This window comes from Ambystoma mexicanum, chromosome 11, assembly GCF_040938575.1.
Source record: "Ambystoma mexicanum isolate Mex_15411 chromosome 11, UKY_AmexF1_1, whole genome shotgun sequence".
Lineage (NCBI taxonomy): Eukaryota > Metazoa > Chordata > Amphibia > Caudata > Ambystomatidae > Ambystoma > Ambystoma mexicanum.
The window spans coordinates 310,560,118-310,574,183 of NC_090934.1; the positions used below are offsets into that span (position 1 = coordinate 310,560,118).

Below are 14,066 nucleotides of genomic sequence, written 5' to 3' on the forward strand. Positions count from 1 at the left end.
TAACTGGAAGAGGCCAAGGTGGACTAGAGCCTTGGCGCCGCGGTGATCAGGAGTCCTCTGGTCATCCCAGTAGTACAGACCGCGAGCAAGTTCCGCTCCCGCCATAGTCAATAGGGTAGGGAGCATGGAGACGTCGCTCACCGCAGAATTGGCAGCGGCCCGCAGACCCAGATCCATGTATGCAGTGTGCCGGTCTTGGCAGCGCTATTAAGTTGTACTCCATGTTAAGAAGTGAGGCACATCCAAGCCTCACTTTTTGTTAAGGGGAGTTTTTTCATATCATAAGCGCAGCATAAGTATGACAATACACAAACTAAAGGTCCAGGTGTCAATTTTTACATATGACGCGTGGCAACTTGCGATCCAGGGTTTGGAGTGACATTTATATTTTAAATGTTAATTTGGTGTGCGCATAGTACCATAAAACAAATATCACACATGAACAAATCATAAAATACAAAAGAAAAGCATCCGCTATCAAAACAAAAACTCAAAATAAGTATAAATACCACTGATTTTACAAATCCTTACAAAAAGCCCAAGCCGTGCTTATCATTGCTTGCTGTTATGGAATACATAGAAACCATTGTTATTTGCACACTTGCAGGCACAATCCGAGAGAGACGTTGCTCCCTGTCTAGGCAGTATAGATGTACTGTAAAATCCGAGCTCCATCGATTGCAAAGAAAAATGAAATACAGCAACCCCTCTTCTAGCTTACACGTCCCACTCCTACTTGAATGTGGGGGTCCTGCTTGGAATATGAGCACCCCAGTAATAGTTCAACAGAGGGCCGATTCCCTCCAAGCCTTGTTTCTTGTGTTGGCAAGGTGATGTCATCAGCTGTCACCCCTTTCCTGCAAATCACTCATACATAGCAAATGCATAGTCAATAACTGGAGACATGAAATAACACACTCGGAGGCAACAAAGGTGCTAGACGTAGTTTGGAGTTCCATATGGCCACAGCCTTAAACATTTGCCAGAAGGCCAAAAGATGCCGTTAAAACCCCTTGATGGAGCACCTTTTTGCACCAAGCTGGTGGCTAATACCAGCGGTGCCCGGGAAGCTGTGTCCTGGGGAAAAGTGCTGCCTCTGCCCTCTAGCTGGCAGAGCCCTAAGCCCTCCCAAGTGCCAGCCCCGGAAATGTGAGCAGGCAAGAGCTACCTGCCAGGCCCCTGTGCAGTAAAACCTATGGCAGAGTGTCCTGTCTGGCTCTCTCCTGGGAAGTGACAGACTGCACACTGGGGCCGGAGGAGTTGGTGTAACCAGGTAACCCATCTGATACAGGAACAGCAAAGGCCGTAGAGTTCTGCACCCTCCAACCCCCTACTAAACCCCAAAGACCTAAACTAGCCCTGAGGAAAAAGCCTCCTCGCTATCCTGACACACCACACAGCACTCGCCGACCTATGGGATATCGGACTGCCATGCCTAAACCCCTGCTAAGGGTTGGCCATCCTGGCTACATCGCTGTTCTCCCATTGAACAACAAAAAATGAAAGTGGTGGAAAAATAAATGGGGAGTGGGGTCATACGCTTTTTAATACCCCAGCGGCTCTTGCTATGAGGACCACGGAGAAAGCCCCCTCGCCCCCACCCCTTGGAGTGTGGGAGGAAGTCAGGCGGCACAGGTGCCCTGTATGTACCCAGTGTTCAGCTAGGAGATTGCCAGTCATATTCTTGCCAGTAGGGCACACACAGCACCTTATTTCCACCTTCAGACCTTCATGGCAGACCTGATGCCACCACCAGCCCTGAAAGAGTTGGTGCCATGTTCCTCAGCATCCAGCCGAGACTCTGCTAATCAGCCCCACCTGAGGATGCCTCATTGGTGTTCAGGGAGAGGTGATCTGCCTCCCTGAACGAGGAGCCCACCTGGCGCCCACCTGGCCCATATCCTCTCGCCTGTCAGTACGTTCTGGCTGCCAGACACAGAGCAGCACACCTTCAGCGCTGCTGTTCCTAGTCGGCCACTGCATAGATTTCTAGTGCAGTGCTGCCTGCTTCCCATGTGTAGAGTTCTAGTGCAGTGGTGTCCGCTTCCTCTGTGTAAAGTTCTAGCGCAGTGCTGCCTGTTTCCTATGTGTAGAGTTATAGCGCAGTGCTGCCTGCTTCCTATGTGTAGAGTTCTAGCACAGTGCAGCCAGTTGCCTCTGTGTAGAGTTCTAGCACAGTGCTGCCTGCTTCCTATGTGTAGAGTTCTAGCACAATGCGGCCAGTTGCCCCTGTATAGAGTTCTAGCACAGTGCGGCCAGTTGCCTCTGTGTAGAGTTCGAGCGCAGTGCTGCCTGCCTCCTATGTGTAGAGTTCTAGCGCAGTGCAGCCGCTTCCTATGTGTAGAGTTCTAGCACAGTGAGGCCAGTTGCCTCTGTGTAGAGTTCTAGTGCAGTGCTGCCTGCTTCCTATGTGTAGAGTTCTAGCACAGTGCTGCCTGCTTCCTGTGTGTAGAGTTCTAACACAGTGTGGCCAGTTGCCTCTGTGTAGAGTTCTAGCGCAGTGCTGCCTGCTTCCTATGTGTAGAGTTCTAGCACACTGCGGCCAGTTGCCTCTGTGTAGAGTTCTAGCGCAGTGCTGCCTGCTTCCTATGTGTAGAGTTCTAGCACACTGCGGCCAGTTGCCTCTGTGTAGAGTTCTAGCGCAGTGCTGCCCGCTTCCTCTGTATAAAGTTCTAGTGCAGTGCGGCCCGCTTTCCATGTGTAGAGTTCTAGCGCAGTGCTGCCTGCTTCCTATGTGTAGAGTTCTAGCGCAGTGCTGCCTGCTTCCTATGTGTAGAGTTCTAGCACAGTGTGGCCAGTTGCCTCTGTGTAGAGTTCTAGCGCAGTGCTGCCTGCTTCCTATGTGTAGAGTTCTAGCACACTGCGGCCAGTTGCCTCTGTGTAGAGTTCTAGTGCAGTGATGCCCGCTTCCTCTGTATAAAGTTCTAGTGCAGTGCGGCCCGCTTTCCATGTGTAGAGTTCTAGCGCAGTGCTGCCTGCTTCCTATGTGTAGAGTTCTAGCGCAGTGCTGCCTGCTTCCTATGTGTAGAGTTCTAGCACAGTGTGGCCAGTTGCCTCTGTGTAGAGTTCTAGCACAGTGCTGTCTGCTTCCTATGTGTAGAGTTCTAGCACAGTGCAGCCAGTTGCCTCCGTGTAGAGTTCTAGCACAGTGCTGCCTGCTTCCTATGTGTAGAGTTCTAGCACAGCACGGCCAGTTGCCTCTGTGTAGAGTTCTAGAGCAGTGGTGTCTGCTTTCTATGTGTAGAGTTCTAGCACAGTGCAGCCAGTTGCCTCTGTGTAGAGTTCTAGCACAGTGCAGCCAGTTGCCTCTGTGTAGAGTTCTAGCGCAGTGCAGCCTGCTTCCTATGTGTAGGTTCCAGCGCAGTGCAGCCTGCTTCCTCTGTGTAGAGTTCTAGCACAGTGGGGCCAGTTGCCTCTGTGTAGAGTTCTAGCGCAGTGCTGCCCACTTCCTCTGTGTAGAGTTCTAGCACAGTGCTGCCGCTTCCGCTGTGTAGAGCTCTAGAGCAGTACAGCCCATTGCCTGTGTAGAGTTCTAGTGCAGTGCTGCCTGCTTACTATGTGTAGAGTTCTAGCAAAGTACTGCCCGCTTCCTATGTGTAGAGTTCTAGCGCAGTTCCGCCTGTTGTCTCTGTGCAGAGTTCGAGTGCAGTGCTGCCTGCTTCCTCTTTGTAGAGTACAAGCGCAGTGCAGCTCTATGTCTCTGTGTAGAGTTCTAGCGCAGTGCTGCCTGCTTCCTCTTTGTAGAGTTCTAGCGCAGTACTGCCCAGTTCCTGTGTGTATAGCTCTAGTGCAGTGCTGCTCACTTGCCCCCTCTCTATCCACATTGAAAATCCACTCAAAGAACGTCTTGAAGTAGAGTTATTGGAAGAAAGTCGGCCCCTTTCTCCACAAGTAGAATCACAGCCTCTAACTGATATGCGAAGCCCAGCAGTTTCCTCTCACTAACCAGCCCTCTCTAGCCAATGCCTTCACATTGGCAGACATATATAGAAAGCTTTAGCAGACTTCCTGGTAGCAGGCACAGTTACTGCTTGGTGGGTGGTCTGTTACCACCGGCTGTCCTGGGTAGAAGACCACGCCATGGGGAAAATGCTGACCGCTGGGAGCCTCAGTCGGCACTGGCTGGTGGCATCAACTCAGGATGTGCCCATGGCCCATGCTGCATCAGTATTAGAGAGCCGGGAGAAAATGTGCCCAATTGTACTCCAGCTCAAATTGCTGGTCTAAAAATGAAGCAGATGCTGCAAGGGGCACCACTGAGCCCAGCTGCAACCCACGACATGTCTGGTGGCAATGGGCCAGGTTACCCTTGCCAAAGGGCACAGGTATTCCAGTGTTCCTATGACCAGCTGGGTGCTAAAGGCCTGGGCAAGCTGGGAAATGCACCATGAAGCCATCTCTCCCTCCCAGGCAGAGTGAGACAACGTTCTGTAATCCCCCTCTGGGCTACCTTTACTGAGCATTAGCACTGTGGGGAGAGGAACTAGCCATCCAGGGACCTCAGAAGGCGGGCTGGATTCTCTGGCACAAGCCTGTGTTCGAGCTCCCTCCGTGTTGTGGCTCCCGCTCTTCCCCCAGGCTGCCTTTAGCACCCCCGAGTAAGCACACACCTGTGTTCGAGCTCCCTCTGCGCTGCGTGCTCCCTGATTTGTGCCTCTCTGGCTCCCGCTCTTCCCCCATGCTGCCTTTAGCACCTGTGAGTAAGCACACACCTGTGTTCGAGCTCCCTCCATGCTGTGTGCTCCATGACTTGTGCCTCTCTGGCTCCCGCTCTTCCCCCAGGCTGCCTTTAGCGCCCGCGAGTAGCACACACCTGTGTTCGAGCTCCCTCCATGCTGTGTGCTCCATGACTTGTGCCTCTTTGGCTCCCGCTCTTCCCCCATGCTGCCTTTAGCACCTGTGAGTAGCACACACCTGTGTTCGAGCTCCCACTGTGCTGCGTACTCCATGACTTGTGCCTCTCTGGCTCCCGCTCTTCCCCCAGGCTGCCTTTAGCGCCCGCGAGTAGCACACACCTGTGTTCGAGCTCCCTCCATGCTGTGTGCTCCATGACTTGTGCCTCTCTGGCTCCCGCTCTTCCCCCATGCTGCCTTTAGCACCTGTGAGTAGCACACACCTGTGTTCGAGCTCCCACTGTGCTGCGTACTCCATGACTTGTGCCTCTCTGGCTCCCGCTCTTCCCTCATGCTGCCTTTAGCACCCGTGAGTAAGCACACACCTGTGTTCGAGCTCCTGCCGTGCTGCGTGCTCCATGACTTGTGCCTCTCTGGCTCCCGCTCTTCCCCCAGGCTGCCTTTAGCGCCCGCGAGTAGCACACACCTGTGTTCGAGCTCCCTCCATGCTGTGTGCTCCATGACTTGTGCCTCTCTGGCTCCCGCTCTTCCCCCATGCTGCCTTTAGCACCCGCGATTAAGCACACGCCTGTGTTCGAGCTCCTGCCGTGCTGCGTGCTCCATGACTTGTGCCTCTCTGGCTCCCGCTCTTCCCCCAGGCTGCCTTTAGCGCCCGCGAGTAGCACACACCTGTGTTCGAGCTCCCTCCATGCTGTGTGCTCCATGACTTGTGCCTCTCTGGCTCCCGCTCTTCCCCCATGCTGCCTTTAGCACCCGCGATTAAGCACACGCCTGTGTTTGAGCTCCTGCCGTGCTGCGTGCTCCATGACTTGCGCCTCCCTGGATCCCGCTCTTCCCCCATGCTGCCTTTAGCACCCGTGAGTAAGCACACATCTGTGTTCGAGCTCCCTCTGTGCTACGTGCTCCCTGATTTGTGCCTCTCTGGCTCCCGCTCTTCCCCCATGCTGCCTTTAGCACCCGCGAGTAGCACACACCTGTGTTCGAGCTCCCTCCATGCTGTGTGCTCCATGACTTGTGCCTCTCTGGCTCCCGCTCTTCCCCCAGGCTGCCTTTAGCACCCGCGAGTAGCACACACCTGTGTTCGAGCTCCCACAGTGCTGCGTGCTCCATGACTTGTGCCTATCTGGCTCCCGCTCTTCCCCCAGGCTGCCTTTAGCACCCGCGAGTAGCACACACCTGTGTTCGAGCTCCCACTGTGCTGCGTGCTCCATGACTTGTGCCTCTCTGGCTCCCGCTCTTCCCCCAGGCTGCCTTTAGCACCCGCGATTAAGCACACGCCTGTGTTCGAGCTCCTGCCGTGCTGCGTGCTCCATGACTTGCGCCTCCCTGGATCCCGCTCTTCCCCCATGCTGCCTTTAGCACCCGTGAGTAAGCACACATCTGTGTTCGAGCTCCCTCTGTGCTCCGTGCTCCCTGATTTGTGCCTCTCTGGCTCCCGCTCTTCCCCCATGCTGCCTTTAGCACCCGCGAGTAGCACACACCTGTGTTCGAGCTCCCTCCATGCTGTGTGCTCCATGACTTGTGCCTCTCTGGCTCCCGCTCTTCCCCCAGGCTGCCTTTAGCACCCGCGAGTAGCACACACCTGTGTTCGAGCTCCCACTGTGCTGTGTGCTCCATGACTTGTGCCTCTCTGGGTCCCGCTCTTCCCCCAGGCTGCCTTTAGCACCTGTGAGTAGCACACACCTGTGTTCGAGCTCCCACTGTGCTGCGTGCTCCATGACTTGTGCCTCTCTCGCTCCCGCTCTTCCCCCAGGCTGCCTTTAGCACCCGCGAGTAGCACACACCTGTGTTCGAGCTCCCTCCGTGCTGTGTGCTCCATGGCTTGTGCCTCTCTGGCTCCCGCTCTTCCCCCAGGCTGCCTTTAGCACCCGCGAGTAGCACACACCTGTGTTCGAGCTCCCACTGTGCTGTGTGCTCCATGACTTGTGCCTCTCTGGCTTCCGCTCTTCCCCCAGGCTGCCTTTAGCACCTGTGAGTAGCACACACCTGTGTTCGAGCTCCCTCCATGCTGTGTGCTCCATGACTTGTGCCTCTCTGGCTCCCGCTCTTCCCCCATGCTGCCTTTAGCACCTGTGAGTAGCACACACCTGTGTTCGAGCTCCCACTGTGCTGCGTACTCCATGACTTGTGCCTCTCTGGCTCCCGCTCTACCCTCATGCTGCCTTTAGCACCTGTGAGTAGCACACACCTGTGTTCGAGCTCCCACTGTGCTGCGTACTCCATGACTTGTGCCTCTCTGGCTCCCGCTCTTCCCCCATGCTGCCTTTAGCACCCGCGATTAAGCACACGCCTGTGTTCGAGCTCCTGCCGTGCTGCGTGCTCCATGACTTGCGCCTCCCTGGATCCCGCTCTTCCCCCATGCTGCCTTTAGCACCCGTGAGTAAGCACACATCTGTGTTCGAGCTCCCTCTGTGCTGCGTGCTCCCTGATTTGTGCCTCTCTGGCTCCTGCTCTTCTGCCATGCTGCCTTCAGCACCCGTGAGTAAGCGCACATTGGTGCTAAACGCTCAAATAAATTGAAGATACTATGCTTCTGTGACGGGTAGTCTGCTTTCAGTGTTTGGTAGGTCATTATATCCAACATTGAATATGGACTGACTCTACCAGATGCGATATTGCAGGACTGAAGGTAAGTTCGTTTTTTTTTATATCATTTACACTTCAGCGTTGGGCTGGCCCGGCCAATAACGGCACTGTGTACCATTGTAAGTGACTCTCGCTTCGCTCCAGCCCTTGACTTGGGTCGCAGGCCGTTTATATCGCCTCGGTAGAAATATTAACTGTCTGTTGAGGGAAACAAAAAGCATTCTGTAATATGGTCCATGCTGGCCATATTTCACACCCACAAAGTGCCCGATTAGAACTTGGTGACATTGTTATCAGGGTATTTATTGGGCGCAGGCCTTGCTTCGGGAAGCAATAGAACGCTTTGCAAGTCATAGGGGGAAGGACACAATGAGGGAAGCCGATACAAGGCAGGGCGGAGTTAACAACAGGGGAGGGGTAGGGCAAGCTATTTGGCAGCAAGGGATCTACAAGCAACCAGGCGGGAAATAGGGGGAGGAGATCACCAGTCCCAGGTTAGGCAGGGAGTAGAGGGTATCTGGACTGGACCTAGGTGTTAGAGACGCACCATTCCTTGAGGCGAAAAGTCTTGACTGTGGTGTGGTCCACTATGGCCAATGCACATTACATTTCCTAGTGACTAAATGTGAGCCTACAGATATATATGCCAGTATTAATGGCAAGAATGGGCCAGCTGACCCATCTCTCTGCCCATACCAGCACAGTCAACTCAACCGGTCACCATCAAGTCGCCCCCGTGCCCTCTCCACCCCACCACCTTGTACTGCTGTACCCCTCCTCTGTGCCCCCACCCTCCCACTGTGTATCTGTTCTGTTGTTACCGCTGAAAGGCACTCCGTTATGCATCTGTACTGTTGTACACCTCTGTAAAGTGCTCTATTGCGTATCTGTATGGTTGTATACGTCTGTAAAGTGCTCCGTTGCTTCTCGGAGCTAGGTCACGCTCAATAAATACCAGAATAATAATAACATAACCTCATCTCTCACTTGGTTTACTTATTAACACTACGCTTGCTTCCCCATGCCGGTCTCAATCCTTTGCATGTTCGGACTCATTTTGCCGCAACCGATTCTGCTGCTGAAGGGTCTTTCCATGTACTCAAAACCCTTTTCCTAAAGAATGTCCTCATCTCACCCAAGAGCTCTTACTGTCAAAAGATTCTGGTTCTTGTAGTCCTGGGTTTATAATGGCAGAAACAGGGAGAATGAAAATAAAATGTCGATTAAAGCCACGCCAAAACCTCTGGTCATTGTGCCCAATGCCTGCTGCGTTATTCTATTTTCAATGAAAAAGCTTTAGTTAAGGTGCCAATAAGTTGCAGAGATTTAACTCAACAAAATACTTGAAATCTGCAGATGTGGGAAGTAATGACCAGCTTAACTCACCGCTTTCCCGTTGATATCTCCCATAATGTCATTTTGTATGGCATTGTGAATTCCTTCTCTTATAATATGTATGTGCTCATGGGCTTTACAACAGGAATGTGCAGAGTGCACTGCACATGTTCCCCAAATATGTTTCATTTGGACAGACTAGCGGGCCACGGCCCAAAAATGTCTTTCTGGCCCCCTGGCGAGGACCTTTGTCCCTGGCCAGTGAGCATGGCCTTTGTGCTCACTGACCAGGGCCATATTGCACCCCTTGACATGTTGCCCCAATAGGTTACCTCACACCTTACTGTAGATGCACAATTCCACTTTTGTTTTGTAATAATCTAATTTGTGTAACCCTCTCTTTTTCCCCTCATAACCACGGTTAAATTTGCAATGGACTACAAATAACCCTGAATATGAGAAAATAAATATCCGTATGACTCACTTTTATTTCCCGATCCTGTTTTCTACCATGGCCCTGAAAATGTAAAAATACAGCTGGATATGAAAAATAACCCTGAATATGCAAACATTACCCCATATGTGCGAAAACGTTCGAGCAATGAACTTAGCCCCAGCCCCAAATTCCCCAATTTCACATGTTGTCCTCTTTTCCCCCTCCCCACCTCTAGCCTGATGCCATTTCATACTTTTTCGTTTGTTTGTTCCTTTATTTATAATGCGCAACTAACCCTGAGGTATATGGGCGCGTTAGTGGTTGCATAAATTGTGTATTTCCACCTCCAAAAGGCCTTTTTTCAATTTTTGAAATTCAAATATATTTAAAAAAATGTCAAACATCTCTTGCATCGAACAGAAAAATAATGGTGTCTTTTCAGTTTTAAAAAGTTTCTCTCCTGCAAACCACCGCTATAAATTTGAAAAATATTTTCCATCAAATATTTTTTAAACTACTGGACATAATAACCCCACACCTCTGCTGGAAATCGAGTCAACGCTTTGTGCCAAAGTTGTGTTGTTTCATACCGGGTCCAATTCCATCCAGCGGTTTTGGCTGTGCGCTAGAGCCAAATTCATACTTTTTCCTCTATGGGAAAATTAATACGGACTAGGCCGAAACAGCGTTTAATAACTTCCTTAATAACTTTTTTTAACAGATCTTTCCCAAAACTTTGTTTACAAAATTTCAGCCAAATCCGTAATGCGAGTGAAACGTTATTAGCAATTCATTTTTTCGGGTTTCCTATGTATCTGGATGCTCCACTTAACTGCTGTCCGGCAACCAATGCACTATAAATATATGTATTGAGTGACACATTAGTAGAGAGCCCGTATCAGAGACATACACGCAGACATGCTCCCTTCCATTTGGGAAATTATAGTTCAGACCTACTTTTGTTGCCATCTGTAATTTGTAGTCATTCATTTATGTGTGAAAATCCAGGACTACATGTCCCAGAATGCGAAGTGAAAGGGTGGACTGACATCTCTCAAATGGAATGGGACACCTTGGCATGTATGAATAAGACTTGGTTCCACCATTTAGCAGCCATATCGTTTCTGGCATTTAGATATGTGGTTCGCTTCAAATGAACCAACCAGAACTGGACCACACGCTCAGATTCAGCAACATGTCCCATTCCTTCCAGGGAATGATAGTCAGTCCTGGTTTTAACTTTACATCCTGTAATTGCAGTCCCATGTCTCCCAATCGTGAACGCAGAACTGCAAGTCCCAGAATGCAAAGTTAAAGGCAGGCCTGACCCAAGATCTCCTGACTGGAATGGGGCATGTTGGCATGTATGATTGAACCCCCGTCGTTATGATTGAAGCACAGAACTACAAAAGCGAAAATGCTCTCTACATGAAATGGAAGGCCACCTGCGTTTGTTTTCCAAAGGCCTGGAAACTCTCCTGTTTGCTCCCTGCATCTCCCATTCAGAAGAGAACTGTCATGTTTTCCTTTGCTGCTAGAGCCAAGATAGCTTGAAGAGGTAAACGTTGCACTCTACCAAGCCTTCCACATAACGCCAGAGCGCTCAAGTTTCCCGTGACCATTGGCAAGGAGGTCCCCCCTTTGGATTTTGGAACTTGAATTATTTTCTTTCTCATTTGAAACTAAAAAAATCAAATTCCAAACAAAAACAGGACTGAATGTCATTCCTCACACATTGCCACAGGAAGATTGATAAATCTAAGCCATTGTGACGTTGGCAACTTTCGCAGTTCAGCGTGCGAGACGGCCATTCGGTTTGTTTGTTTTTTGGGAATTCGGGGACTTGTAGGTGTGTGCCGTCCGGTTTAAATTTAGGATGACAAATCCCAGAAATCCAAGAAACAAAACATTGTGGGTGGCTTTCTAGTCCATTTAATTGGGGAAACCTCAGAGCTCTGCATTGGGCTTAGGGCAACATGGTGATTGCATATCACTCGGGCACGAAGTCTAGAGTCCTGGCTTTCATTTAACAATTGCAATACATGATTTGTGTTGTAGTCTTAGCTATCTTCAATGTGAATTAAGCACCAGCTACTAATATTGTGGAACATTGTATAATTCTCTGGTAGGCAAAGCGAGTCCCGGTTATATGTTTTCATCAGGTCACCCTACATTATGTTCCCTTGCCGAACCACTTCTTTACTTTGTATTTCATAGCCCCTTCCCCTCCCCCCCCCCCCCCCCCAAATATTACTTCTCTACGCGTTAGGGTACCCCCTGAATTTCTTCTCCACTGAGATCACCCCTAAACTCACCCAGAGTTGGGATAGCTTTGGCTGCGCGTAGGGCTGGTGTTGGCCAATGGGGGTCGACGGCGTGCGTCGCGCTGCTCTGCGGCTGCGGGTCCCAGGTGGCCGGGCCACGTCCACAGGCAGCCTCGGGACGCGTCCCCGGCTCTGCAGGTGCGTGAGTGCCGAGGAGCTGCAGTGAATTATTAACTGTACGCGAGTGAGTCATCGGCGGGCTGTGTCGGAGGCTCATGCAAATTTCCGAACAGAGAAGGAGGTCGAGCCAAGGGAGGGAGCGAGTGCTAAAAGCAGACTTGGAGACCACGGCTTCGCAGCCGCTCGAGAGCCCTAACCGGAAAATGCAATCTAGAGGCGGCCTGCTGTATTGGGTACTTGTCACACATAGCCCGACCCCGAGAGGCCTTGACATGTACACACTCCCTTTTAAGCCAGTCCTCCCAAAAGTAGTGCTTTCAAGGTACTTGATACTATGTGTCACCCTGTATACACGTCCTGACTTTGCATTCGGGGACTTGTAGTTTTATCTTTCACATTGTGGGGATAGGCCTTTCCATGATTGAATTTTACATAAGAAATAGGGCTCTTTGCCGCTATGTCGGAGAAAAACGAACTATTTGCTCAGTAGCATACTGAAAGAAGGTGCGTGCATGGGTGCAAACAAACCCACATTTTGGGGGCTGGGGGCGCTAACACTTCAAATGTTGGGAGAGGTGCTAACTTCAGAGACGTTGTAGGAGGGGCCAACTTATTTGTGGGGGGGTATATAACTTCTTTACACATTCTAATCAGACTATTCCAGTGCCACTTCAATGTTACAAGCAGTTAACTCTCTCCTTTAAGTGTGAAAGCACCCACTTACAGACTGCTGTGCGAATGAGTGGTCTCCTGTGCCCGCTCTACCCTTACAATCACTCCCCTGACATGCAAGATCACGATTTCAATTGCCTAAGAATGTATGCATATGTATGCAGGTGCTAACAGTGAAATGCTTTACATTAGTAATTGCAGGGCTTTTTTTAACAGCAAAGCCCAGGTGCCATTTAATATATTTTCCCTGTTTTCTCTGGACATGGCTCTGTATGCAAATCAGGTCGAGTCAAAATAGCTGAGCATTCTGGGGCGCGGGTGGGCTGAAGCGCGGCCTACTCAATGATGTTGCACCACTGGGTGAGGGACATCTTGCCCCCACACTAGGGTGACCAGATTTTCAACACAAAAAAAACAGAACAGCCAACTACATAAAAGGACTACCCCACTCACACCTCATGTCCTCTCCTCAATCCCCCACGACAACCCCTCATCCCTCTGTCTCCCATTCCCACAGTATTTCCAGCACTCCTCCTACATGTTAATTGTGCACGTTCGTAATAAAGGAGCTGTTGCTCTGATGGATATTAGATGCTTTGCTATTTACTCGTTACTCTGCCAGTCTCTGTGGTGCTAGCAGTTAATGCATGCGGCGGCAACTCGGAAGGTTGGCGGTTCAAGCCCACCCCAAGAAGACACAATTCCTGACGTGTAATGTTGTTCATTTAGGTTAGAATTGTTGGCAGATTACGTTGTCACCCACCATTTCTCCAAACAGCTGTCCCGACAGAGGGCCCAATTCCGGGACAGTACTGGCAAAAACGGGAGGTATAGTCGATGAGCTCGACAGCACCTAAAAGAGGGTCATTTTGGAGCAATCCAGGCCATTTTCCCCAGCGGCTGCATGCCAGGATGGCTCTGCAACTGTCCTGGCTGCCTATGTTGCTGGCACCCTAGGAGGCAAAATGTTCACACTTGTCTTTGTCGCTAGCAGTGCCCTGCTGATGGGAAGTTTAATGGCTGAAGCCACCCCACCCGCGAAATTCATGAGCGGGACTAAATACCGAACCCTGGGACCTGAATAACGGTCTTGTGCTGAATCTTGTAAAACGTGTATTGTGTTATCAGCAGTGTCTTTCTTATGCCCCACATAGCTCTAGTTACAAGCCAAGTCTATAGAGTCAACGGAGGATAGCACAGGGGCAACGTGCTGGTCTTCGAAGCAAGACCACACGGAACAACAGAGGTTCAAGTCCCAAATAAAAAAACAATAAAAATAAATAAAATAAAAATAAATATCTGCTTCCAAGACGAAGTGAGTAACACTCGCTGGAGATTCATTTATAGCCATGGTGTCTACTAGCTTGACATGCAAAAAAACGGTACGCTTGTATGTGGATACTCCATTTTACTTAACAGCAAGTTAGAATCTTGTGACAAATCCAGGTGACAATACTACACAGTTTCTTTTAGTGTGTGTCTAAAAGTGCTTACAATATAGTGGTTCAAAACCGGAGAATTTTGGACTTGTATTATTTTGCATTCTGGGCCTTGTATTTTTCCATTCAAGATGTGGAAAAAATAACCACAGCAATGGAGGATAGCTCAGTGCGTGACTTGGAACCAAGACAACAGGAAGCAAAACAGGTTCGATCCCCAGGTCCGGCTTAGAAATCTCTGGGTGTATAATGGTGTTATAAATACACAACTAAGACAAAAAAAAAACAATTGCGCAACTAA

The 14,066-nt window shown here is 50.4% G+C and overlaps 1 protein-coding gene across 1 annotated transcript in view; it reads right to left on the minus strand.

Moving 5' to 3' along the window:
* The window catches only part of LOC138503374 (cAMP-dependent protein kinase inhibitor alpha-like), a 169,576-nt gene extending 157,917 nt beyond the window's left edge, over positions 1-11,659 (minus strand). Inside the window, exon 1 of the mRNA XM_069623044.1 lies at positions 11,526-11,659. The gene's annotated coding sequence lies outside the window, so the exon portion shown is untranslated. The remainder of the gene's footprint in view (positions 1-11,525) is intronic.
* Positions 11,660-14,066: the final 2,407 nt, after the last annotated feature.